Source organism: Ambystoma mexicanum, chromosome 11 (assembly GCF_040938575.1).
Source record: "Ambystoma mexicanum isolate Mex_15411 chromosome 11, UKY_AmexF1_1, whole genome shotgun sequence".
Classification (NCBI taxonomy): Eukaryota; Metazoa; Chordata; class Amphibia; order Caudata; family Ambystomatidae; genus Ambystoma; species Ambystoma mexicanum.
Genome location: NC_090934.1, coordinates 822,487,411 through 822,512,652, shown reverse-complemented (window position 1 = coordinate 822,512,652; position 25,242 = coordinate 822,487,411). Strand labels below are relative to the sequence as shown.

Here is a 25,242-nt window from a genome sequence, read left to right as displayed (position 1 = left end):
GCATTCCTGTTGCGCACAGCAACTAGATCCAAAAATTGCTTACTCTACCCCAGAAATTAGAATTCACCCAGTCAAACAGAGGGATCTATAAAGAGCATGGCAAGTAGTTAACATAAGCTACTTCCCCCAAGTTCTCTTGGTGCACTCTGCTGCCCTCTTTTAACAGAAGAATGCAACTGCAGGTCTTGCTTCTCAGCAAGGTACCTACATATAGAATCCTTGGTGCACTCTTGCTAAATCTGCTGGAATGTGTCTTCTATTGTGCCCAGGGTGGTTGTGTATTTGGGGGCTCAGGGAAGCAAGGGAGCAGTCTAATGCACTGCAGTGCTAAGAGAGGCATGCCTTTTTCAGAAAAAAGTTCAGGTTTTCTGCCAATCAGAAAAAAATAGCAATGTAATCAGGCCAAAGGCAGAACACACATGCCAGTGAGTCTCTGTGGCGCAATTGGTTAGCGCGTTCGGCTGTTAACCGAAAAGACGCTGCTGTTTTGGGCACAAAGACACAGAGTGTTCCACTTAGTAAACCTGAGTCATTTCTCCCGTGTTCTCTGGGTTCAGCCTACTGTCCCCTTTTAACACAAGTGCGCAACTGTGGCTTTCTCCTCATAGCAAGTTATGCCTACACAGAGGGCATTTGGTGCACTGTTGATGGGCTCTGTCCTCTACTAAATCCCCTGTGTTTGTGTATTAGGGGAGGTAGGGAAGTGCTTGATACCCTGATTTGCTGTGGGAAATAGAGCTATTTTAGAAATATTTTCAGGTTGCCTGGGAAGCATAAGCAAACAGCACACCAATCAGGCCCCAATGTAAGCACTGCATGAGTCTCTATGGCCCAATCGGTTAGCGCGTTCGGCTGTTAACCAAAAGGTTGGTGGTTCAAGCCCACCGAGGGACGATGCGTTTTGGGTCAAAAATTCAGCGTGACCAACTATGAACTTCTGTTTACCTCTCGCAGGTCTCGTCTGCTGACGTCCAAAAAATCCAATAAACTGCAAGCAATTCTTCTCGCTTGCTTTAGTTTTTCAAAACTTGCCATTCAATTCATAAACATCAAGACTTCATGGGAAGGGTTTGGCTGCAGCGTGTACTGATGCACAGAAGGAAGCTATCCTAGCCAGTCTACTTAAAGAAGCAATGAGGCTCTGCAGGTGCATGTACGTCTCCTACCTTTATTCTGTCATCAGACACACCAGGTGGACTGCCAAGGACCTCGTGGCGCAATGGTAGCGCGTCTGACTCCAGATCAGAAGGTTGCGTGTTCAAATCACGTCGGGGTCATATTTGCTTTTCCCACTCTGAAATATAAAATTGCTCTTCAGTATCTCGTTATTTCAACCTGACTGCATCTTTGTGCTCTGGGCCTAGTTGTTCTGGCGTTTCGAATGTAAACTTTGCAGCAGGGAAGTATCATATTGACAGACACCCATGAAGGACATGGTCAACCTTTAAAGCAGGCCAATCTCTATGTTTTACTGGATGCAGCAGAAGTATTTCCTCTTTACCATCTCTTCAAGTGGGCCTGACTGATGTGCTGTTTTGTGTACGCTACGTGGGCTTTGTAAAGCATACCTCTGCCATTTGCATGGCCTCCTAGCGCTGTCAATATTTTCGTGTAATCGCTGAATGCTGCACTGTCCTGGGAACTCTAGGTGTGACTAAAGGATACATGCTGGGGCCCCGAAAGGGGGTCGGCAGTCTAGTGGCAATGCCCATCACTTTGCAGTTTGGGTTTGTGAGTTCAGGTACCGGTCTGGTGTCGGAAACCTGTAAGCGCCCTCCCAATCAACTGTCGGTCCTGGATTGTGAGGATTTCCCCTTATACTGGTCTCAGTAGACACATTTCCATTTTACTTTTTCACTCTCGCATTGCCTATTTCTCTCTCTCTCATAGATACATTATAGACAAGAGAGACATTGTCAGCGAGAGGGTTGCACAGCACCTTCCCCCATTTCCCTAAGTGCATTGCATGGGGCTCTGGGAGGCGTGCACATTTGTCTGAAACACAAAGATCCACTGGCAATTAAAAGCGTAAGGCCCTGGTTCGCATTTCTTAGAATTTGAGGTGGCACTCAGAGTTGTCTCGGGCGTGACTGTACCTTTCATAGGAGATGTGCTAATCCCCAAACCCTCTTCCTTTGTCCCAGTAATCTGTCCTAGGGCCTCTAGCAAGTTGTTTTCTGAAACAAAGCTTACCTGAACATCCTGTAAAATTGGTAACTTTTCAGTAGCAGTACAGTGCATTATATAGCATTCCTGTTGCGCACAGCATCTAGATCCAAAAATTGCTTACTCTACCCCAGAAACTAGAATTCACCCAGTCAAACAGAGGGATCTATAAAGAGCATGGCAAGTAGTTAACATAAGCTACTTCCCCCAAGTTCTCTTGGTGCACTCTGCTGCCCTCTTTTAACAGAAGAATGCAACTGCAGGTCTTGCTTCTCAGCAAGGTACCTACATATAGAAACCTTGGTGCACTCTTGCTAAATCTGCTGGAATGTGTCTTCTATTGTGCCCAAGGTGGTTGTGTATTTGGGGACTCAGGGAAGCAAGGGAGCAGTCTAATGCACTGTAGTGCTAAGAGAGGCATGGCTTTTTCAGAAAAAAGTTCAGGTTTTCTGCCAATCAGAAAAAAATAGCAATGCAATCAGGCCAAAGGCAGAACACACATGCCAGTGAGTCTCTGTGGCGCAATTGGTTAGCGCGTTCGGCTGTTAACCGAAAAGACGCTGCTGTTTTTGGCACAAAGACACAAAGTGTTCCACTCAGTAAACCTGAGTCATTTCTCCCGTGTTCTCTGGGTTCATCCTACTGTCCCCTTTTAACACAAGTGCGCAACTGTGGCTTTCTCCTCATAGCAAGTTATGCCTACACAGAGGACATTTGGTGCACTGTTGATGGGCTCTGTCCTCTACTAAATCCCCTGTGTTTGTGGATTAGGGGAGGTAGGGAAGTGCTTGATACCCTGATTTGCTGTGGGAAATAGAGCTATTTTAGAAATATTTTCAGGTTGCCTGGGAAGCATAAGCAGACAGCACACCAATCATGCCCCAGTGTAAGGACTGCATGAGTCTCTGTGGCGCAATCGGTTAGCGCGTTCGGCTGTTAACCGAAAGGTTGGTGGTTCAAGCCCACCGAGGGACGATGCATTTTGGCTCAAAAATTCAGCATGACCAACTATGAACTTCTGTTTACCTCTCGCAGGTCTCGTCTGCTGACGTCCAATAAACTGCAAGCAATTCTTCTTGCTTGCTTTAGTTTTTCAAAACTTGCCATTCAATTCATAAACATCAAGACTTCATGGGAAGGGTTTGGCTGCAGCGTGTACTGATGCACAGAAGGAAGCTATCCTAGCCAGTCTACTTAAAGAAGCAATGAGGCTCTGCAGGTGCATGTACGTCTCCTACCTTTATTCTGTCATCAGACACACCAGGTGGACTGCAAAGGACCTCGTGGCGCAATGGTAGCGCGTCTGACTCCAGATCGGAAGGTTGCGTGTTCAAATCACGTCGGGGTCATGTTTGCTTTTCCCACTCTGAAATACAAAATTGCTCTTCAGTATCTCGGTATTTTAACCTGACTGCATCTTTGTGCTCTGGGCCTAGTTGTTCTGGCGTTTCGAATGTAAGCTTTGCAGCAGGGAAGTATCATATTGACAGACACCCATGAAGGACATGGTCAACCTTTAAAGCAGGCCAATCTCTATGTTTTACTGGATGCAGCAGAAGTATTTCCTCTTTACCATCTCTTCAAGTGGTCCTGACTGATGTGCTGTTTTGTGCACGCTACGTGGGCTTTGTAAAGCATACCTCTGCCATTTGCATGGCCTCCTAGCGCTGTCAATATTTTCGTGTAATCGCTGAATGCTGCACTGTCCTGGGAACTCTAGGTGTGACTAAAGGATATATGCTGGGGCCCCGAAAGGGGGTTGGCAGTCTAGTGGCAATGCCCATCACTTTGTAGTTTGGGTTTGTGAGTTCAGGTACCGGTCTGGTGTCGGAAACCTGTAAGCGCCCTCCCAATCAACTGTCGGTCCTGGATTGTGAGGATTTCCCCTTATACTGGTCTCAGTAGACACATTTCCATTTTACTTTTTCACTCTCGCATAGCCTATTTCTCTCTCTCTCATAGATACATTATAGACAAGAGAGACATTGTCAGCGAGAGGGCTTCACAGCACCTTCCCCCCTTTCCCTAAGTGCATTGCAAGGGGCTCTGGGAGGCGTGCACATTTGTCTGAACACAAAGATCCACTGGCAATAAAAAGCGTAGGTCCCTAGTTTGCATTTCTTAGAATTTGAGGTGACACTCAGAGTTGTCTCGGGCGTGACTGTACCTTTCATAGGAGATGTGCTAATCCCCAAACCCTCTTCCTTTGTCCCAGTAATCTGTCTTAGTGCCTCTAGCAAGTTGTTTTCTGAAACAAAGCTTACCTGAACATCCTGTAAAATTGGTAACTTTTCAGTAGCAGTACAGTGCAGTATATAGCATTCCTGTTGCGCACAGCATCTAGATCCAAAAATTGCTTACTCTACCCCAGAAATTAGAATTCACCCAGTCAAACAGAGGGATCTATAAAGAGCATGGCAAGTAGTTAACATAAGCTACTTCCCCCAAGTTCTCTTGGTGAACTCTGCTGCCCTCTTTTAACAGAAGAATGCAACTGCAGGTCTTGCTTCTCAGCAAGGTACCTACATATAGAATCCTTGGTGCACTCTTGCTAAATCTGCTGGAATGTGTCTTCTATTGTGCCCAAGGTGGTTGTGTATTTGGGGACTCAGGGAAGCAAGGGAGCAGTCTAATGCACTGCAGTGCTAAGAGAGGCATGCCTTTTTCAGAAAAAAGTTCAGGTTTTCTGCCAATCAGAAAAAAATAGCAATGCAATCAGGCCAAAGGCAGAACACACATGCCAGTGAGTCTCTGTGGCGCAATTGGTTAGCGCGTTCGGCTGTTAACCGAAAAGACGCTGCTGTTTTGGGCACAAAGACACAGAGTGTTCCACTCAGTAAACCTGAGTCATTTCTCCCGTGTTCTCTGGGTTTAGCCTACTGTCCCCTTTTAACACAAGTGCGCAACTGTGGCTTTCTCCTCATAGCAAGTTATGCCTACACAGAGGGCATTTGGTGCACTGTTGATGGGCTCTGTCCTCTACTAAATCCCCTGTGTTTGTGGATTACGGGAGGTAGGGAAGTGCTTGATACCCTGATTTGCTGTGGGAAATAGAGCTATTTTAGAAATATTTTCAGGTTGCCTGGGGAGCATAAGCAAACAGCACACCAATCAGGCCCCAGTGTAAGCACTGCATGAGTCTCTGTGGCGCAATCGGTTAGCGCGTTCGGCTGTTAACCGAAAGGTTGGTGGTTCAAGCCCACCCAGGGACGATGCATTTTGGCTCAAAAATTCAGCATGACCAACTATGAATTTCTGTTTACCTCTCGCAGGTCTCGTCTGCTGACGTCCAAAAAATCCAATAAACTGCAAGCAATTCTTCTCGCTTGCTTTAGTTTTTCAAAACTTGCCATTCAATTCATAAACATCAAGACTTCATGGGAAGGGTTTGGCTGCAGCGTGTACTGATGCACAGAAGGAAGCTTTCCTAGCCAGTCTACTTAAAGAAGCAATGAGGCTCTGCAGGTCCATGTACGTCTCCTACCTTTACTCTGTCATCAGACACACCAGGTGGACTGCCACAAGGACCTCGTGGCACAATGGTAGCGCGTCTGACTCCAGATCAGAAGGTTGCGTGTTCAAATCACGTCGGGGTCATACTTCCTTTTCCCACTCTGAAATACAAAATTACTCTTCAGTATCTCGTTATTTCAACCTGACTGCATCTTTGTGCTCTGGGCCTAGTTGTTCTGGCGTTTCGAATGTTAGCTTTGCAGCAGGGAAGTATCATATTGACAGACACCCATGAAGGACATGGTCAACCTTTAAAGCAGGCCAATCTCTATGTTTTACTGGATGCAGCAGAAGTATTTCCTCTTTACCATCTCTTCAAGTGGGCCTGACTGATGTGCTGTTTTGTGCACGCTACGTGGGCTTTGTAAAGCATACCTCTGCCATTTGCATGGCCTCCTAGCGCTGTCAATATTTTCGTGTAATCGCTGAATGCTGCACTGTCCTGGGAACTCTAGGTGTGACTAAAGGATATATGCTGGGGCCCCGAAAGGGGGTCGGCAGTCTAGTGGCAATGCCCATCACTTTGCAGTTTGGGTTTGTGAGTTCAGGTACCGGTCTGGTGTCGGAAAACTGTAAGCGCCCTCCCAATCAACTGTCGGTCCTGGATTGTGAGGATTTCCCCTTATACTGGTCTCAGTAGACACATTTCCATTTTACTTTTTCACTCTCGCATTGCCTATTTCTCTCTCTCTCATAGTTACATTATAGACAAGAGAGACATTGTCAGCGAGAGGGTTGCACAGCACCTTCCCCCATTTCCCTAAGTGCATTGCAAGGGGCTCTGGGAGGCGTGCACATTTGTCTGAAACACAAAGATCCACTGGCAATAAAAAGCGTAGGTCCCTAGTTTGCATTTCTTAAAATTTGAAGTGACACTCAGAGTTGTCTCGGGCGTGACTGTACCTTTCATAGGAGATGTGCTAATCCCCAAACCCTCTTCCTTTGTCCCAGTAATCTGTCTTAGTGCCTCTAGCAAGTTGTTTTCTGAAACAAAGCTTACCTGAACATCCTGTAAAATTGGTAACTATTCAGTAGCAGTACAGTGCAGTATATAGCATTCCTGTTGCGCACAGCATCTAGATCCAAAAATTGCTTACTCTACCCCAGAAATTAGAATTCACCCAGTCAAACAGAGGGATCTATAAAGAGCATGGCAAGTAGTTAACATAAGCTACTTCCCCCAAGTTCTCTTGGTGCACTCTGCTGCCCTCTTTTAACAGAAGAATGCAACTGCAGGTCTTGCTTCTCAGCAAGGTACCTACATATAGAATCCTTGGTGCACTCTTGCTAAATCTGCTGGAATGTGTCTTCTATTGTGCCCAAGGTGGTTGTGTATTTGGGGACTCAGGGAAGCAAGGGAGCAGTCTAATGCACTGCAGTGCTAAGAGAGGCATGCCTTTTTCAAAAAAAAGTTCAGGTTTTCTGCCAATCAGAAAAAAAAAGCAATGCAATCAGGCCAAAGGCAGAACACACATGCCAGTGAGTCTCTGTGGCGCAATTGGTTAGCGCGTTCAGCTGTTAACCGAAAAGACGCTGCTGTTTTTGGCACAAAGACACAGAGTGTTCCACTCAGTAAACCTGAGTCATTTCTCCCGTGTTCTCTGGGTTCAGCCTACTGTCCCCTTTTAACACAAGTGCGCAACTGTGGCTTTCTCCTCATAGCAAGTTATGCCTACACAGAGGACATTTGGTGCACTGTTGATGGGCTCTGTCCTCTACTAAATCCCCTGTGTTTGTGGATGAGGGGAGGTAGGGAAGTGCTTGATACCCTGATTTGCTGTGGGAAATAGAGCTATTTTAGAAATATTTTCAGGTTGCCTGGGAAGCATAAGCAAACAGCACACCAATCAGGCCCCTGTGTAAGAACTGCATGAGTCTCTGTGGCGCAATCGGTTAGCGCGTTCGGCTGTTAACCGAAGCCCACCCAGGGACGGTGCATTTTGGCTCAAAAATTCAGCGTGACCAACTATGGACTTCTGTTTACCTCTCGCAGGTCTCGTCTGCTGACGTCCAAAAAATCCAATAAACTGCAAGCAATTCTTCTCGCTTGCTTTAGTTTTTCAAAACTTGCCATTCAATTCATAAACATCAAGACTTCATGGGAAGGGTTTGGCTGCAGCGTGTACTGATGCACAGAAGGAAGCTATCCTAGCCAGTCTACTTAAAGAAGCTATGAGGCTCTGCAGGTTCATGCACGTCTCCTACCTTTATTCTGTCATCAGAAACACCAGGTGGATTGCCACAAGGACCTCGTGGCGCAATGGTAGCGTATGACTCCAGATCAGAAGGTTGTGTGTTCAAATCACGTCGGGGTCATACTTCCTTTTCCCACTCTGAAATACAAAATTGCTCTTCAGTATCTCGTTATTTCAACCTGACTGCATCTTTATGCTCTGGGCCTAGTTGTTCTGGCGTTTCGAATGTAAGCTTTGCAGCAGGGAAGTATCATATTGACAGACACCCATGAAGGACATGGTCAACCTTTAAAGCAGGCCAATCTCTATGTTTTACTGGATGCAGCAGAAGTATTTCCTCTTTACCATCTCTTCAAGTGGGCCTGACTGATGTGCTGTTTTGTGCACGCTACGTGGGCTTTGTAAAGCATACCTCTGCCATTTGCATGGCCTCCTAGCGCTGTCAATATTTTCGTGTAATCGCTGAATGCTGCACTGTCCTGGGAACTCTAGGTGTGACCAAACGATATATGCTGGGGCCCCGAAAGGGGGTCGGCAGTCTAGTGGCAATGCCCATCACTTTGCAGTTTGGGTTTGTGAGTTCAGGTACCGGTCTGGTGTCGGAAACCTGTAAGCGCCCTCCCAATCAACTGTCGGTCCTGGATTGTGAGGATTTCCCCTTATACTGGTCTCAGTAGACACATTTCCATTTTACTTTTTCACTCTCGCATTGCCTATTTCTCTCTCTCTCATAGTTACATTATAGACAAGAGAGACATTGTCAGCGAGAGGGCTTCACAGCACCTTCCCCCCTTTCCCTAAGTGCATTGCAAGGGGCTCTGGGAGGCGTGCACATTTGTCTGAAACACAAAGATCCACTGGCAATAAAAAGCGTAGGTCCCTATTTTGCATTTCTTAGAATTTGAGGTGACACTCAGAGTTGTCTCGGGCGTGACTGTACCTTTCATAGGAGATGTGCTAATCCCCAAACCCTCTTCCTTTGTCCCAGTAATCTGTCTTAGTGCCTCTAGCAAGTTGTTTTCTGAAACAAAGCTTACCTGAACATCCTGTAAAATTGGTAACTTTTCAGTAGCAGTACAGTGCAGTATATAGCATTCCTGTTGCGCACAGCATCTAGATCCAAAAATTGCTTACTCTACCCCAGAAATTAGAATTCACCCAGTCAAACAGAGGGATCTATAAAGAGCATGGCAAGTAGTTAACATAATCTACTTCCCCCAAGTTCTCTTGGTGCACTCTGCTGCCCTCTTTTAACGGAAGAATGCAACTGCAGGTCTTGCTTCTCAGAAAGGTACCTACATATAGAAACCTTGATGCACTCTTGCTAAATCTGCTGGAATGTGTCTTCTATTGTGCCCAAGGTGGTTGTGTATTTGGGGACTCAGGGAAGCAAGGGAGCAGTCTAATGCACTGCAGTGCTAAGAGAGGCATGCCTTTTTCAGAAAAAAGTTCAGGTTTTCTGCCAATCAGAAAAAAATAGCAATGTAATCAGGCCAAAGGCAGAACACACATGCCAGTGAGTCTCTGTGGCACAATTGGTTAGCGCGTTCGGCTGTTAACCGAAAAGACGCTGCTGTTTTTGGCACAAAGACACAGAGTGTTCCACTCAGTAAACCTGAGTCATTTCTCCCGTGTTCTCTGGGTTCAGCCTACTGTCCCCTTTTAACACAAGTGCGCAACTGTGGCTTTCTCCTCATAGCAAGTTATGCCTACACAGAGGACATTTGGTGCACTGTTGATGGGCTCTGTCCTCTACTAAATCCCCTGTGTTTGTGGATTAGGATTAGGGGAGGTAGGGAAGTGCTTGATACCCTGATTTGCTGTGGGAAATAGAGCTATTTTAGAAATATTTTCAGGTTGCCTGGGAAGCATAAGCAAACAGCACACCAATCAGGCCCCAGTGTAAGCACTGCATGAGTCTCTGTGGCGCAATCGGTTAGCGCGTTCGGCTGTTAACCGAAAGGTTGGTGGTTCAAGCCCACCCAGGGACGGTGCATTTTGGCTCAAAAATTCAGCATGACCAACTATGAACTTCTGTTTACCTCTCGCAGGTCTCGTCTGCTGACGTCCAAAAAATCCAATAAACTGTAAGCAATTCTTCTCGCTTGCTTTAGTTTTTCAAAACTTGCCATTCAATTCATAAACATCAAGACTTCATGGGAAGGGTTTGGCTGCAGCGTGTACTGATGCACAGAAGGAAGCTATCCTAGCCAGTCTACTTAAAGAAGCAATGAGGCTCTGCAGGTCCATGCACGTCTCCTACCTTTATTCTGTCATCAGACACACCAGGTGGACTGCCACAAGGACCTCGTGGCGCAATGGTAGCGCGTCTGACTCCAGATCAGAAGGTTGTGTGTTCAAATCACGTCGGGTCATATTTCCTTTTCCCACTCTGAAATACAAAATTGCTCTTCAGTATCTCGTTAATTCAACCTGACTGCATCTTTGTGCTCTGGGCCTAGTTGTTCTGGCGTTTCGAATGTAAACTTTGCACCAGGGAAGTATCATATTGACAGACACCCATGAAGGACATGGTCAAGCTTTAAAGCAGGCCAATCTCTATGTTTTACTGGATGCAGCAGAAGTATTTCCTCTTTACCATCTCTTCAAGTGGGCCTGACTGATGTGCTGTTTTGTGCACGCTACGTGGGCTTTGAAAGCATACCTCTGCCATTTGCATGGCCTCCTAGCGCTGTCAATATTTTCGTGTAATCGCTGAATGCTGCACTGTCCTGGGAACTCTAGGTGTGACTAAAGGATATATGCTGGGGCCCCGAAAGGGGGTCGGCAGTCTAGTGGCAATGCCCATCACTTTTCAGTTTGGGTTTGTGAGTTCAGGTACCGGTCTGGTGTCGGAAACCTGTAAGCGCCCTCCCAATCAACTGTCGGTCCTGGATTGTGAGGATTTCCCCTTATACTGGTCTCAGTAGACACATTTCCATTTTACTTTTTCACTCTCGCATTGCCTATTTCTCTCTCTCTCATAGATACATTATAGACAAGAGAGACATTGTCAGCGAGAGGGCTTCACAGCACCTTCCCCCATTTCCCTAAGTGCATTGCAAGGGGCTCTGGGAGGCGTGCACATTTGTCTGAAACACAAAGATCCACTGGCAATAAAAAGCGTAGGTCCCTAGTTTGCATTTCTTAGAATTTGAGGTGACACTCAGAGTTGTCTCGGGCGTGACTGTACCTTTCATAGGAGATGTGCTAATCCCCAAACCCTCTTCCTTTGTCCCAGTAATCTGTCTTAGTGCCTCTAGCAAGTTGTTTTCTGAAACAAAGCTTACCTGAACATCCTGTAAAATTGGTAACTTTTCAGTAGCAGTACAGTGCAGTATATAGCATTCCTGTTGCGCACAGCATCTAGATCCAAAAATTGCTTACTCTACCCCAGAAATTAGAATTCACCCAGTCAAACAGAGGGATCTATAAAGAGCATGGCAAGTAGTTAACATAAGCTACTTCCCCCAAGTTCTCTTGGTGCACTCTGCTGCCCTCTTTTAACAGAAGAATGCAACTGCAGGTCTTGCTTCTCAGCAAGGTACCTACATATAGAAACCTTGGTGCACTCTTGCTAAATCTGCTGGAATGTGTCTTCTATTGTGCCCAAGGTGGTTGTGTATTTGGGGACTCAGGGAAGCAAGGGAGCAGTCTAATGCACTGCAGTGCTACGAGAGGCATGCCTTTTTCAGAAAAAAGTTCAGGTTTTCTGCCAATCAGAAAAAAATAGCAATGCAATCAGGCCAAAGGCAGAACTCACATGCCAGTGAGTCTCTGTGGCGCAATTGGTTAGCGCGTTCGGCTGTTAACCGAAAAGACGCTGCTGTTTTGGGCACAAAGACACAGAGTGTTCCACTCAGTAAACCTGAGTCATTTCTCCCGTGTTCTCTGGGTTCAGCCTACTGTCCCCTTTTAACACAAGTGCGCAACTGTGGCTTTCTCCTCATAGCAAGTTATGCCTACACAGAGGGCATTTGGTGCACTGTTGATGGGCTCTGTCCTCTACTAAATCCCCTGTGTTTGTGGATTACGGGAGGTAGGGAAGTACTTCATACCCTGATTTGCTGTGGGAAATAGAGCTATTTTAGAAATATTTTCAGGTTGCCTGGGGAGCATAAGCAAACAGCACACCAATCAGGCCCCAGTGTAAGCACTGCATGAGTCTCTGTGGCGCAATCGGTTAGCGCGTTCGGCTGTTAACCGAAAAGACGCTGCTGTTTTGGGCACAAAGACACAGAGTGTTCCACTCAGTAAACCTGAGTCATTTCTCCCGTGTTCTCTGGGTTCAGCCTACTGTCCCCTTTTAACACAAGTGCGCAACTGTGGCTTTCTCCTCATAGCAAGTTATGCCTACACAGAGGGCATTTGGTGCACTGTTGATGGGCTCTGTCCTCTACTAAATCCCCTGTGTTTGTGGATTACGGGAGGTAGGGAAGTACTTCATACCCTGATTTGCTGTGGGAAATAGAGCTATTTTAGAAATATTTTCAGGTTGCCTGGGGAGCATAAGCAAACAGCACACCAATCAGGCCCCAGTGTAAGCACTGCATGAGTCTCTGTGGCGCAATCGGTTAGCGCGTTCGGCTGTTAACCGAAAGGTTGGTGGTTCAAGCCCACCCAGGGACGATGCATTTTGGCTCAAAAATTCAGCATGACCAACTATGAACTTCTGTTTACCTCTCGCAGGTCTCGTCTGCTGACGTCCAAAAAATCCAATAAACTGCAAGCAATTCTTCTCGCTTGCTTTAGTTTTTCAAAACTTGCCATTCAATTCATAAACATCAAGACTTCATGGGAAGGGTTTGGCTGCAGCGTGTACTGATGCACAGAAGGAAGCTATCCTAGCCAGTCTACTTAAAGAAGCAATGAGGCTCTGCAGGTGCATGTACGTCTCCTACCTTTATTCTGTCATCAGACACACCAGGTGGACTGCCACAAGGACCTCGTGGCGCAATGGTAGCGCGTCTGACTCTAGATCAGAAGGTTGCGTGTTCAAATCACGTCGGGGTCATATTTGCTTTTCCCACTCTGAAATACAAAATTGCTCTTCAGTATCTCGTTATTTCAACCTGACTGCATCTTTGTGCTCTGGGCCTAGTTGTTCTGGCGTTTCGAATGTAAGCTTTGCAGCAGGGAAGTATCATATTGACAGACACCCATGAAGGACATGGTCAACCTTTAAAGCAGGCCAATCTCTATGTTTTACTGGATGCAGCAGAAGTATTTCCTCTTTACCATCTCTTCAAGTGGGCCTGACTGATGTGCTGTTTTGTGCACGCTACGTGGGCTTTGTAAAGCATACCTCTGCCATTTGCATGGCCTCCTAGCGCTGTCAATATTTTCGTGTAATCGCTGAATGCTGCACTGTCCTGGGAAATCTAGGTGTGACTAAAGGATATATGCTGGGGCCCCGAAAGGGGGTCGGCAGTCTAGTGGCAATGCCCATCACTTTGCAGTTTGGGTTTGTGAGTTCAGGTACCGGTCTGGTGTCGGAAACCTGTAAGCGCCCTCCCAATCAACTGTCGGTCCTGGATTGTGAGGATTTCCCCTTATACTGGTCTCAGTAGACACATTTCCATTTTACTTTTTCACTCTCGCATTGCCTATTTCTCTCTCTCTCATAGATACATTATAGACAAGAGAGACATTGTCAGCGAGAGGGCTTCACAGCACCTTCCCCCCTTTCCCTAAGTGCATTGCAAGGGGCTCTGGGAGGCGTGCACATTTGTCTGAACCACAAAGATCCACTGGCAATAAAAAGCGTAGGTCCCTAGTTTGCATTTCTTAGAATTTGAGGTGACACTCAGAGTTGTCTTGGGCGTGACTGTACCTTTCATAGGAGATGTGCTAATCCCCAAACCCTCTTCCTTTGTCCCAGTAATCTGTCCTAGGGCCTCTAGCAAGTTGTTTTCTGAAACAAAGCTTACCTGAACATCCTGTAAAATTGGTAACTTTTCAGTAGCAGTACAGTGCAGTATATAGCATTCCTGTTGCGCACAGCAACTAGATCCAAAAATTGCTTACTCTACCCCAGAAATTAGAATTCACCCAGTCAAACAGAGGGATCTATAAAGAGCATGGCAAGTAGTTAACATAAGCTACTTCCCCCAAGTTCTCTTGGTGCACTCTGCTGCCCTCTTTTAACAGAAGAATGCAACTGCAGGTCTTGCTTCTCAGCAAGGTACCTACATATAGAATCCTTGGTGCACTCTTGCTAAATCTGCTGGAATGTGTCTTCTATTGTGCCCAGGGTGGTTGTGTATTTGGGGGCTCAGGGAAGCAAGGGAGCAGTCTAATGCACTGCAGTGCTAAGAGAGGCATGCCTTTTTCAGAAAAAAGTTCAGGTTTTCTGCCAATCAGAAAAAAATAGCAATGTAATCAGGCCAAAGGCAGAACACACATGCCAGTGAGTCTCTGTGGCGCAATTGGTTAGCGCGTTCGGCTGTTAACCGAAAAGACGCTGCTGTTTTGGGCACAAAGACACAGAGTGTTCCACTTAGTAAACCTGAGTCATTTCTCCCGTGTTCTCTGGGTTCAGCCTACTGTCCCCTTTTAACACAAGTGCGCAACTGTGGCTTTCTCCTCATAGCAAGTTATGCCTACACAGAGGGCATTTGGTGCACTGTTGATGGGCTCTGTCCTCTACTAAATCCCCTGTGTTTGTGTATTAGGGGAGGTAGGGAAGTGCTTGATACCCTGATTTGCTGTGGGAAATAGAGCTATTTTAGAAATATTTTCAGGTTGCCTGGGAAGCATAAGCAAACAGCACACCAATCAGGCCCCAATGTAAGCACTGCATGAGTCTCTATGGCCCAATCGGTTAGCGCGTTCGGCTGTTAACCAAAAGGTTGGTGGTTCAAGCCCACCGAGGGACGATGCGTTTTGGGTCAAAAATTCAGCGTGACCAACTATGAACTTCTGTTTACCTCTCGCAGGTCTCGTCTGCTGACGTCCAAAAAATCCAATAAACTGCAAGCAATTCTTCTCGCTTGCTTTAGTTTTTCAAAACTTGCCATTCAATTCATAAACATCAAGACTTCATGGGAAGGGTTTGGCTGCAGCGTGTACTGATGCACAGAAGGAAGCTATCCTAGCCAGTCTACTTAAAGAAGCAATGAGGCTCTGCAGGTGCATGTACGTCTCCTACCTTTATTCTGTCATCAGACACACCAGGTGGACTGCCAAGGACCTCGTGGCGCAATGGTAGCGCGTCTGACTCCAGATCAGAAGGTTGCGTGTTCAAATCACGTCGGGGTCATATTTGCTTTTCCCACTCTGAAATATAAAATTGCTCTTCAGTATCTCGTTATTTCAACCTGACTGCATCTTTGTGCTCTGGGCCTAGTTGTTCTGGCGTTTCGAATGTAAACTTTGCAGCAGGGAAGTATCATATTGACAGACACCCATGAAGGACATGGTCAACCTTTAAAGCAGGCCAATCTCTATGTTTTACTGGATGCAGCAGAAGTATTTCCTCTTTACCATCTCTTCAAGTGGGCCTGACTGATGTGCTGTTTTGTGTACGCTACGTGGGCTTTGTAAAGCATACCTCTGCCATTTGCATGGCCTCCTAGCGCTGTCAATATTTTCGTGTAATCGCTGAATGCTGCACTGTCCTGGGAACTCTAGGTGTGACTAAAGGATACATGCTGGGGCCCCGAAAGGGGGTCGGCAGTCTAGTGGCAATGCCCATCACTTTGCAGTTTGGGTTTGTGAGTTCAGGTACCGGTCTGGTGTCGGAAACCTGTAAGCGCCCTCCCAATCAACTGTCGGTCCTGGATTGTGAGGATTTCCCCTTATACTGGTCTCAGTAGACACATTTCCATTTTACTTTTTCACTCTCGCATTGCCTATTTCTCTCTCTCTCATAGATACATTATAGACAAGAGAGACATTGTCAGCGAGAGGGTTGCACAGCACCTTCCCCCATTTCCCTAAGTGCATTGCATGGGGCTCTGGGAGGCGTGCACATTTGTCTGAAACACAAAGATCCACTGGCAATTAAAAGCGTAAGGCCCTGGTTCGCATTTCTTAGAATTTGAGGTGGCACTCAGAGTTGTCTCGGGCGTGACTGTACCTTTCATAGGAGATGTGCTAATCCCCAAACCCTCTTCCTTTGTCCCAGTAATCTGTCCTAGGGCCTCTAGCAAGTTGTTTTCTGAAACAAAGCTTACCTGAACATCCTGTAAAATTGGTAACTTTTCAGTAGCAGTACAGTGCATTATATAGCATTCCTGTTGCGCACAGCATCTAGATCCAAAAATTGCTTACTCTACCCCAGAAACTAGAATTCACCCAGTCAAACAGAGGGATCTATAAAGAGCATGGCAAGTAGTTAACATAAGCTACTTCCCCCAAGTTCTCTTGGTGCACTCTGCTGCCCTCTTTTAACAGAAGAATGCAACTGCAGGTCTTGCTTCTCAGCAAGGTACCTACATATAGAAACCTTGGTGCACTCTTGCTAAATCTGCTGGAATGTGTCTTCTATTGTGCCCAAGGTGGTTGTGTATTTGGGGACTCAGGGAAGCAAGGGAGCAGTCTAATGCACTGTAGTGCTAAGAGAGGCATGGCTTTTTCAGAAAAAAGTTCAGGTTTTCTGCCAATCAGAAAAAAATAGCAATGCAATCAGGCCAAAGGCAGAACACACATGCCAGTGAGTCTCTGTGGCGCAATTGGTTAGCGCGTTCGGCTGTTAACCGAAAAGACGCTGCTGTTTTTGGCACAAAGACACAAAGTGTTCCACTCAGTAAACCTGAGTCATTTCTCCCGTGTTCTCTGGGTTCATCCTACTGTCCCCTTTTAACACAAGTGCGCAACTGTGGCTTTCTCCTCATAGCAAGTTATGCCTACACAGAGGACATTTGGTGCACTGTTGATGGGCTCTGTCCTCTACTAAATCCCCTGTGTTTGTGGATTAGGGGAGGTAGGGAAGTGCTTGATACCCTGATTTGCTGTGGGAAATAGAGCTATTTTAGAAATATTTTCAGGTTGCCTGGGAAGCATAAGCAGACAGCACACCAATCATGCCCCAGTGTAAGGACTGCATGAGTCTCTGTGGCGCAATCGGTTAGCGCGTTCGGCTGTTAACCGAAAGGTTGGTGGTTCAAGCCCACCGAGGGACGATGCATTTTGGCTCAAAAATTCAGCATGACCAACTATGAACTTCTGTTTACCTCTCGCAGGTCTCGTCTGCTGACGTCCAATAAACTGCAAGCAATTCTTCTTGCTTGCTTTAGTTTTTCAAAACTTGCCATTCAATTCATAAACATCAAGACTTCATGGGAAGGGTTTGGCTGCAGCGTGTACTGATGCACAGAAGGAAGCTATCCTAGCCAGTCTACTTAAAGAAGCAATGAGGCTCTGCAGGTGCATGTACGTCTCCTACCTTTATTCTGTCATCAGACACACCAGGTGGACTGCAAAGGACCTCGTGGCGCAATGGTAGCGCGTCTGACTCCAGATCGGAAGGTTGCGTGTTCAAATCACGTCGGGGTCATGTTTGCTTTTCCCACTCTGAAATACAAAATTGCTCTTCAGTATCTCGGTATTTTAACCTGACTGCATCTTTGTGCTCTGGGCCTAGTTGTTCTGGCGTTTCGAATGTAAGCTTTGCAGCAGGGAAGTATCATATTGACAGACACCCATGAAGGACATGGTCAACCTTTAAAGCAGGCCAATCTCTATGTTTTACTGGATGCAGCAGAAGTATTTCCTCTTTACCATCTCTTCAAGTGGTCCTGACTGATGTGCTGTTTTGTGCACGCTACGTGGGCTTTGTAAAGCATACCTCTGCCATTTGCATGGCCTCCTAGCGCTGTCAATATTTTCGTGTAATCGCTGAATGCTGCACTGTCCTGGGAACTCTAGGTGTGACTAAAGGATATATGCTGGGGCCCCGAAAGGGGGTTGGCAGTCTAGTGGCAATGCCCATCACTTTGTAGTTTGGGTTTGTGAGTTCAGGTACCGGTCTGGTGTCGGAAACCTGTAAGCGCCCTCCCAATCAACTGTCGGTCCTGGATTGTGAGGATTTCCCCTTATACTGGTCTCAGTAGACACATTTCCATTTTACTTTTTCACTCTCGCATAGCCTATTTCTCTCTCTCTCATAGATACATTATAGACAAGAGAGACATTGTCAGCGAGAGGGCTTCACAGCACCTTCCCCCATTTCCCTAAGTGCATTGCAAGGGGCTCTGGGAGGCGTGCACATTTGTCTGAAACACAAAGATCCACTGGCAATAAAAAGCGTAGGACCCTAGTTCGCATTTCTTAGAATTTGAGGTGGCACTCAGAGTTGTCTCGGGCGTGACTGTACCTTACATAGGAGATGTGCTAATCCCCAAACCCTCTTCCTTTGTCCCAGTAATCTGTCCTAGGGCCTCTAGCAAGTTGTTTTCTGAAACAAAGCTTACCTGAACATCCTGTAAAATTGGTAACTTTTCAGTAGCAGTACAGTGCAGTATATAGCATTCCTGTTGCGCACAGCATCTAGATCCAAAAATTGCTTATTCTACCCCAGAAATTAGAATTCACCCAGTCAAACAGAGGGATCTATAAAGAGCATGGCAAGTAGTTAACATAAGCTACTTCCCCCAAGTTCTCTTGGTGCACTCTGCTGCCCTCTTTTAACAGAAGAATGCAACTGCAGGTCTTGCTTCTCAGCAAGGTACCTACATATAGAAACCTTGGTGCACTCTTGCTAAATCTGCTGGAATGTGTCTTCTATTGTGCCCAAGGTGGTTTTGCATTTGGGGACTCAGGGAAGCAAGGGAGCAGTCTAATGCACTGCAGTGCTAAGAAAGGCATTCCTTTTTCAGAAAAAAGTTCAGGTTTTCTGCCAATCAGAAAAAAATAACAATGCAATCAGGATAAAGGCAGAAAACACATGTCAGTGAGACTCTGTGGCGCAATTGGTTAGCGCGTTCGGCTGTTAACCGAAAAGACGCTGCTGTTTTTGGCACAAAGACACAGAGTGTTCCACTTAGTAATCCTGAGTCATTTCTCCCGTGCTCTCTGGGTTCAGCCTACTGTCCCCTTTTAACACAAGTGCGCAACTGTGGCTTTCTCCTCATAGCAAGTTATGCCTACACAGAGGAAATTTGGTGCACTGTTGATGGGCTCTGTCCTCTACTAAATCCCCTGTGTTTGTGGATTAGGGGAGGTAGGGAAGTGCTTGATACCCTGATTTGCTGTGGGAAATAGAGTTATTTTAGAAATATTTTCAGGTTGCCTGGGAAGCATAAGCAAACAGCACACCAACCAGGCCCCAGTGTAAGCACTGCATGAGTCTCTGTGGCGCAATCGGTTAGCGCGTTCGGCTGTTAATCGAAAGGTTGGTGGTTCAAGCCCACCCAGGGACGATGCATTTTGGCTCAAAAATTCAGCATGACCAACTATGAACTTCTGTTTACCTCTCGCAGGTCTCGTCTACTGACGTCCAAAAAATCCAATAAACTGCAAGCAATTCTTCTCGCTTGCTTTAGTTTTTCAAAACTTGCCATTCAATTCATAAACATCAAGACTTCATGGGAAGGGTTTGGCTGCAGCGTGTACTGATGCACAGAAGGAAGCTATCCTAGCCAGTCTACTTAAATAAGCAATGAGGCTTTGCAGGTGCATGTACGTCTCCTACCTTTATTCTGTCATCAGACACACCAGGTGGACTGCCACAAGGACCTCGTGGCGCAATGGTAGCGCGTCTGACTCCAGATCAGACGGTTGCGTGTTCAAATCACAGCGAGGTCATATTTGCTTTTCCCACTCTGAAATATAAAATTGCTCTTCAGTATCTCGTTATTTCAACCTGACTGCATCTTTGTGCTCTGGGCCTAGTTGTTCTGGCGTTTCGAATGTAAGCTTTGCAGCAGGGAAGTATCATATTGACAGACACCCATGAAGGACATGGTCAACCTTTAAAGCAGGCCAATCTCTATGTTTTACTGGATGCAGCAGAAGTATTTCCTCTTTACCATCTCTTCAAGTGGGCCTGACTGATGTGCTGTTTTGTGCACGCTACGTGGGCTTTGTAAAGCATACCTCTGCCATTTGCATGGCCTCCTAGCGCTGTCAATATTTTCGTGTAATCGCTGAATGCTCCACTGTCCTGGGAACTCTAAGTGTGACTAAAGGATATATACTGGGGCCCCGAAAGGGGGTCGGCAGTCTAGTGGCAATGCCCATCACTTTGCAGTTTGGGTTTGTGAGTTCAGGTACCGGTCTGGTGTCGGAAACCTGTAAGCGCCCTCCCAATCAACTGTCGGTCCTGGATTGTGAGGATTTCCCCTTATACTGGTCTCAGTAGACACATTTCCATTTTACTTTTTCACTCTCGCATTGCCTATTTCTCTCTCTCTCATAGATACATTATAGACAAGAGAGACATTGTCAGCGAGAGGGCTTCACAGCACCTTCCCCCATTTCCCTAAGTGCATTGCAAGGGGCTCTGGGAGGCGTGCACATTTGTCTGAAACACAAAGATCCACTGGCAATAAAAAGCGTAGGTCCCTAGTTTGCATTTCTTAGAATTTGAGGTGACACTCAGAGTTGTCTCGGGCGTGACTGTACCTTTCATAGGAGATGTGCTAATCCCCAAACCCTCTTCCTTTGTCCCAGTAATCTGTCTTAGTGTCTCTAGCAAGTTGTTTTCTGAAACAAAGCTTACCTGAACATCCTGTAAAATTGGTAACTTTTCAGTAGCAGTACAGTGCAGTATATAGCATTCCTGTTGCGCACAGCATCTAGATCCAAAAATTGCTTACTCTACCCAGAAATTAGAATTCACCCAGTCAAACAGAGGGATCTATAAAGAGCATGGCAAGTAGTTAACATAAGCTACTTCCCCCAAGTTCTCTTGGTGCACTCTGCTGCCCTCTTTTAACAGAAGAATGCAAATGCAGGTCTTGCTTCTCAGCAAGGTACCTACATATAGAATCCTTGGTGCACTCTTGCTAAATCTGCTGGAATGTGTCTTCTATTGTGCCCAAGGTGGTTGTGTATTTGGGGACTCAGGGAAGCAAGGGAGCAGTCTAATGCACTGCAGTGCTAAGAGAGGCATGCCTTTTTCAGAAACAAGTTCAGGTTTTCTGCCAATCAGAAAAAAATAGCAATGCAATCAGGCCAAAGGCAGAACACACATGCCAGTGAGTCTCTGTGGCGCAATTGGTTAGCGCGTTCGGCTGTTAACCGAAAAGACGCTGCTGTTTTTGGCACAAAGACACAGAGTGTTCCACTCAGTAAACCTGAGTCATTTCTCCCGTGTTCTCTGGGTTCAGCCTACTGTCCCCTTTTAACACAAGTGCGCAACTGTGGCTTTCTCCTCATAGCAAGTTATGCCTATACAGAGGACATTTGGTGCACTGTTGATGGGCTCTGTCCTCTACTAAATCCCCTGTGTTTGTGGATTAGGGGAGGTAGGGAAGTGCTTGATACCCTGATTTGCTGAGGGAAATAGAGCTATTTTAGAAATATTTTCAGGTTGCCTGGGAAGCATAAGCAAACAGCACACCAATCAGGCCCCTGTGTAAGAACTGCATGAGTCTCTGTGGCGCAATCGGTTGGCGTGTTCGGCTGTTAACCGAAAGGTTGATGGTTCAAGCCCACCCAGGGATGGTGCATTTTGGCTCAAAAATTCAGCGTGACCAACTATGGACTTCTGTTTACCTCTCGCAGGTCTCGTCTGCTGACGTCCAAAAAATCCAATAAACTGCAAGCAATTCTTCTCGCTTGCTTTAGTTTTTCAAAACTTGCCATTCAATTCATAAACATCAAGACTTCATGGGAAGGGTTTGGCTGCAGCGTGTACTGATGCATAGAAGGAAGCTATCCTAGCCAGTCTACCTAAAGAAGCAATGAGGCTCTGCAGGTGCATGTACGTCTCCTACCTTTATTCTGTCATCAGACACACCAGGTGGACTGCCACAAGGACCTTGTGGCGCAATGGTAGCGCGTCTGACTCCAGATCAGAAGGTTGCGTGTTCAAATCACGTCGGGGTCATATTTGCTTTTCCCACTCTGAAATACAAAATTGCTCTTCAGTATCTCGTTATTTCAACCTGACTGCATCTTTGTGCTCTCGGCCTAGTTGTTCTGGCGTTTCGAATGTAAGCTTTGCAGCAGGGAAGTATCATATTGACAGACACCCATGAAGGACATGGTCAACCTTTAAAGCAGGCCAATCTCTATGTTTTACTGGATGCAGCAGAAGTATTTCCTCTTTACCATCTCTTCAAGTGGGCCTGACTGATGTGCTGTTTTGTGCACGCTACGTGGGCTTTGTAAAGCATACCTCTGCCATTTGCATGGCCTCCTAGCGCTGTCAATATTTTCGTGTAATCGCTGAATGCTGCACTGTCCTGGGAACTCTAGGTGTGACTAAAGGATATATGCTGGGGCCCCGAAAGGGGGTCGGCAGTCTAGTGGCAATGGGCATCACTTTGCAGTTTGGGTTTGTGAGCTCAGGTACCGGTCTGGTGTCGGAAACCTGTAAGCGCCCTCCCAATCAACTGTCGGTCCTGGATTGTGAGGATTTCCCCTTATACTGGTCTCAGTAGACACATTTCCATTTTACTTTTTCACTCTCGCATTGCCTATTTCTCTCTCTCTCATAGATACATTATAGACAAGAGAGACATTGTCAGCGAGAGGGTTGCACAGCACCTTCCCCCATTTCCCTAAGTGCATTGCATGGGGCTCTGGGAGGCGTGCACATTTGTCTGAAACACAAAGATCCACTGGCAATAAAAGGCGTAGGACCCTATTTTGCATTTCTTAGAATTTGAGGTGACACTCAGAGTTGTCTCGGGCGTGACTGTACCTTTCATAGGAGATGTGCTAATCCCCAAACCCTCTTCCTTTGTCCCAGTAATCTGTCTTAGTGCCTCTAGCAAGTTGTTTTCTGAAACAAAGCTTACCTGAACATCCTGTAAAATTGGTAACTTTTCAGTAGCAGTACAGTGCAGTATATAGCATTCCTGTTGCGCACAGCATCTAGATCCAAAAATTGCTTACTCTACCCCAGAAATTAGAATTCACCCAGTCAAACAGAGGGATCTATAAAGAGCATGGCAAGTAGTTAACATAAGCTACTTCCCCCAAGTTCTCTTGGTGCACTCTGCTGCCCTCTTTTAACAGAAGAATGCAACTGCAGGTCTTGCTTCTCAGCAAGGTACCTACATATAGAATCCTTGGTGCACTCTTGCTAAATCTGCTGGAATGTGTCTTCTATTGTGCCCAAGGTGGTTGTGTATTTGGGGACTCAGGGAAGCAAGGGTGCAGTCTAATGCACTGCAGTGCTAAGAGAGGCATGCCTTTTTCAGAAAAAAGTTCAGGTTTTCTGCCAATCAGAAAAAAATAGCAATGCAATCAGGCCAAAGGCAGAACACACATGCCAGTGAGTCTCTGTGGCGCAATTGGTTAGCGCGTTCGGCTGTTAACCGAAAAGACGCTGCTGTTTTGGGCACAAAGACACAGAGTGTTCCACTCAGTAAACCTGAGTCATTTCTCCCGTGCTCTCTGGGTTCAGCCTACTGTCCCCTTTTAACACAAGTGCGCAACTGTGGCTTTCTCCTCATAGCAAGTTATGCCTACACAGAGGGCATTTGGTGCACTGTTGATGGGCTCTGTCCTCTACTAAATCCCCTGTGTTTGTGGATTACGGGAGGTAGGGAAGTGCTTGATACCCTGATTTGCTGTTGGAAATAGAGCTATTTTAGAAATATTTTCAGGTTGCCTGGGAAGCATAAGCAAACAGCACACCAATCAGGCCCCAGTGTAAGCACTGCATGAGTCTCTGTGGCACAATCGGTTAGCGCGTTCGGCTGTTAACCGAAAGGTTGGTGGTTCAAGCCCACCCAGGGACGATGCATTTTGGCTCAAAAATTCAGCATGACCAACTATGAACTTCTGTTTACCTCTCGCAGGTCTCGTCTGCTGACGTCCAAAAAATCCAATAAACTGCAAGCAATTCTTCTCGCTTGCTTTAGTTTTTCAAAACTTGCCATTCAATTCATAAACATCAAGACTTCATGGGAAGGGTTTGGCTTCAGCGTGTACTGATGCACAGAAGGAAGCTATCCTAGCCAGTCTACTTAAAGAAGCAATGAGGCTCTGCAGGTGCATGTACGTCTCCTACCTTTATTCTGTCATCAGACACACCAGGTGGATTGCCACAAGGACCTCGTGGCGCAATGGTAGCGCGTCTGACTCCAGATCAAAAGGTTGTGTGTTCAAATCACGTCGGGGTCATACTTCCTTTTCCCACTCTGAAATACAAAATTGCTCTTCAGTATCTCGTTATTTCAACCTGACTGCATCTTTATGCTCTGGGCCTAGTTGTTCTGGCGTTTCGAATGTAAGCTTTGCAGCAGGGAAGTATCATATTGACAGACACCCATGAAGGACATGGTCAACCTTTAAAGCAGGCCAATCTCTATGTTTTACTGGATGCAGCAGAAGTATTTCCTCTTTACCATCTCTTCAAGTGGGCCTGACTGATGTGCTGTTTTGTGCACGCTACGTGGGCTTTGTAAAGCATACCTCTGCCATTTGCATGGCCTCCTAGCGCTGTCAATATTTTCGTGTAATCGCTGAATGCTGCACTGTCCTGGGAAATCTAGGTGTGACTAAAGGATATATGCTGGGGCCCCGAAAGGGGGTCGGCAGTCTAGTGGCAATGCCCATCACTTTGCAGTTTGGGTTTGTGAGTTCAGGTACCGGTCTGGTGTCGGAAACCTGTAAGCGCCCTCCCAATCAACTGTCGGTCCTGGATTGTGAGGATTTCCCCTTATACTGGTCTCAGTAGACACATTTCCATTTTACTTTTTCACTCTCGCATTGCCTATTTCTCTCTCTCTCATAGATACATTATAGACAAGAGAGACATTGTCAGCGAGAGGGTTGCACAGCACCTTCCCCCATTTCCCTAAGTGCATTGCATGGGGCTCTGGGAGGCGTGCACATTTGTCTGAAACACAAAGATCCACTGGCAATAAAAAGCGTAGGTCCCTAGTTTGCATTTCTTAAAATTTGAAGTGACACTCAGAGTTGTCTCGGGCGTGACTGTACCTTTCATAGGAGATGTGCTAATCCCCAAACCCTCTTCCTTTGTCCCAGTAATCTGTCTTAGTGCCTCTAGCAAGTTGTTTTCTGAAACAAAGCTTACCTGAACATCCTGTAAAATTGGTAACTATTCAGTAGCAGTACAGTGCAGTATATAGCATTCCTGTTGCGCACAGCATCTAGATCCAAAAATTGCTTACTCTACCCCAGAAATTAGAATTCACCCAGTCAAACAGAGGGATCTATAAAGAGCATGGCAAGTAGTTAACATAAGCTACTTCCCCCAAGTTCTCTTGGTGCACTCTGCTGC

At 46.3% G+C, this 25,242-nt stretch overlaps 15 non-coding genes across 15 annotated transcripts; all 15 read left to right on the top strand.

Annotated features, from left to right (window-relative positions):
- Positions 1–1,205: 1,205 nt before the first annotated feature.
- Positions 1,206–1,277, top strand: TRNAW-CCA (transfer RNA tryptophan (anticodon CCA)). Its single transcript has one exon. It is a non-coding gene; the product is annotated as a tRNA-Trp (tRNA).
- A 1,790-nt stretch (positions 1,278–3,067) lies between these two features.
- Positions 3,068–3,141, top strand: TRNAN-GUU (transfer RNA asparagine (anticodon GUU)). Its single transcript has one exon. It is a non-coding gene; the product is annotated as a tRNA-Asn (tRNA).
- Positions 3,142–3,443: 302 nt separating this feature from the next.
- On the top strand, positions 3,444–3,515 carry TRNAW-CCA (transfer RNA tryptophan (anticodon CCA)). The gene has a single exon. It is a non-coding gene; the product is annotated as a tRNA-Trp (tRNA).
- A 1,789-nt stretch (positions 3,516–5,304) lies between these two features.
- On the top strand, positions 5,305–5,378 carry TRNAN-GUU (transfer RNA asparagine (anticodon GUU)). Its single transcript has one exon. It is a non-coding gene; the product is annotated as a tRNA-Asn (tRNA).
- A 313-nt stretch (positions 5,379–5,691) lies between these two features.
- Positions 5,692–5,763, top strand: TRNAW-CCA (transfer RNA tryptophan (anticodon CCA)). Its single transcript has one exon. It is a non-coding gene; the product is annotated as a tRNA-Trp (tRNA).
- Positions 5,764–9,791: 4,028 nt separating this feature from the next.
- On the top strand, positions 9,792–9,865 carry TRNAN-GUU (transfer RNA asparagine (anticodon GUU)). Its single transcript has one exon. It is a non-coding gene; the product is annotated as a tRNA-Asn (tRNA).
- A 2,564-nt stretch (positions 9,866–12,429) lies between these two features.
- On the top strand, positions 12,430–12,503 carry TRNAN-GUU (transfer RNA asparagine (anticodon GUU)). The gene has a single exon. It is a non-coding gene; the product is annotated as a tRNA-Asn (tRNA).
- Positions 12,504–15,063: 2,560 nt separating this feature from the next.
- TRNAW-CCA (transfer RNA tryptophan (anticodon CCA)) lies at positions 15,064–15,135 on the top strand. The gene has a single exon. It is a non-coding gene; the product is annotated as a tRNA-Trp (tRNA).
- Positions 15,136–16,925: 1,790 nt separating this feature from the next.
- TRNAN-GUU (transfer RNA asparagine (anticodon GUU)) lies at positions 16,926–16,999 on the top strand. Its single transcript has one exon. It is a non-coding gene; the product is annotated as a tRNA-Asn (tRNA).
- Positions 17,000–17,301: 302 nt separating this feature from the next.
- TRNAW-CCA (transfer RNA tryptophan (anticodon CCA)) lies at positions 17,302–17,373 on the top strand. The gene has a single exon. It is a non-coding gene; the product is annotated as a tRNA-Trp (tRNA).
- A 1,790-nt stretch (positions 17,374–19,163) lies between these two features.
- TRNAN-GUU (transfer RNA asparagine (anticodon GUU)) lies at positions 19,164–19,237 on the top strand. Its single transcript has one exon. It is a non-coding gene; the product is annotated as a tRNA-Asn (tRNA).
- A 313-nt stretch (positions 19,238–19,550) lies between these two features.
- Positions 19,551–19,622, top strand: TRNAW-CCA (transfer RNA tryptophan (anticodon CCA)). Its single transcript has one exon. It is a non-coding gene; the product is annotated as a tRNA-Trp (tRNA).
- A 2,176-nt stretch (positions 19,623–21,798) lies between these two features.
- TRNAW-CCA (transfer RNA tryptophan (anticodon CCA)) lies at positions 21,799–21,870 on the top strand. The gene has a single exon. It is a non-coding gene; the product is annotated as a tRNA-Trp (tRNA).
- Positions 21,871–23,660: 1,790 nt separating this feature from the next.
- Positions 23,661–23,734, top strand: TRNAN-GUU (transfer RNA asparagine (anticodon GUU)). The gene has a single exon. It is a non-coding gene; the product is annotated as a tRNA-Asn (tRNA).
- A 313-nt stretch (positions 23,735–24,047) lies between these two features.
- Positions 24,048–24,119, top strand: TRNAW-CCA (transfer RNA tryptophan (anticodon CCA)). Its single transcript has one exon. It is a non-coding gene; the product is annotated as a tRNA-Trp (tRNA).
- Positions 24,120–25,242: the final 1,123 nt, after the last annotated feature.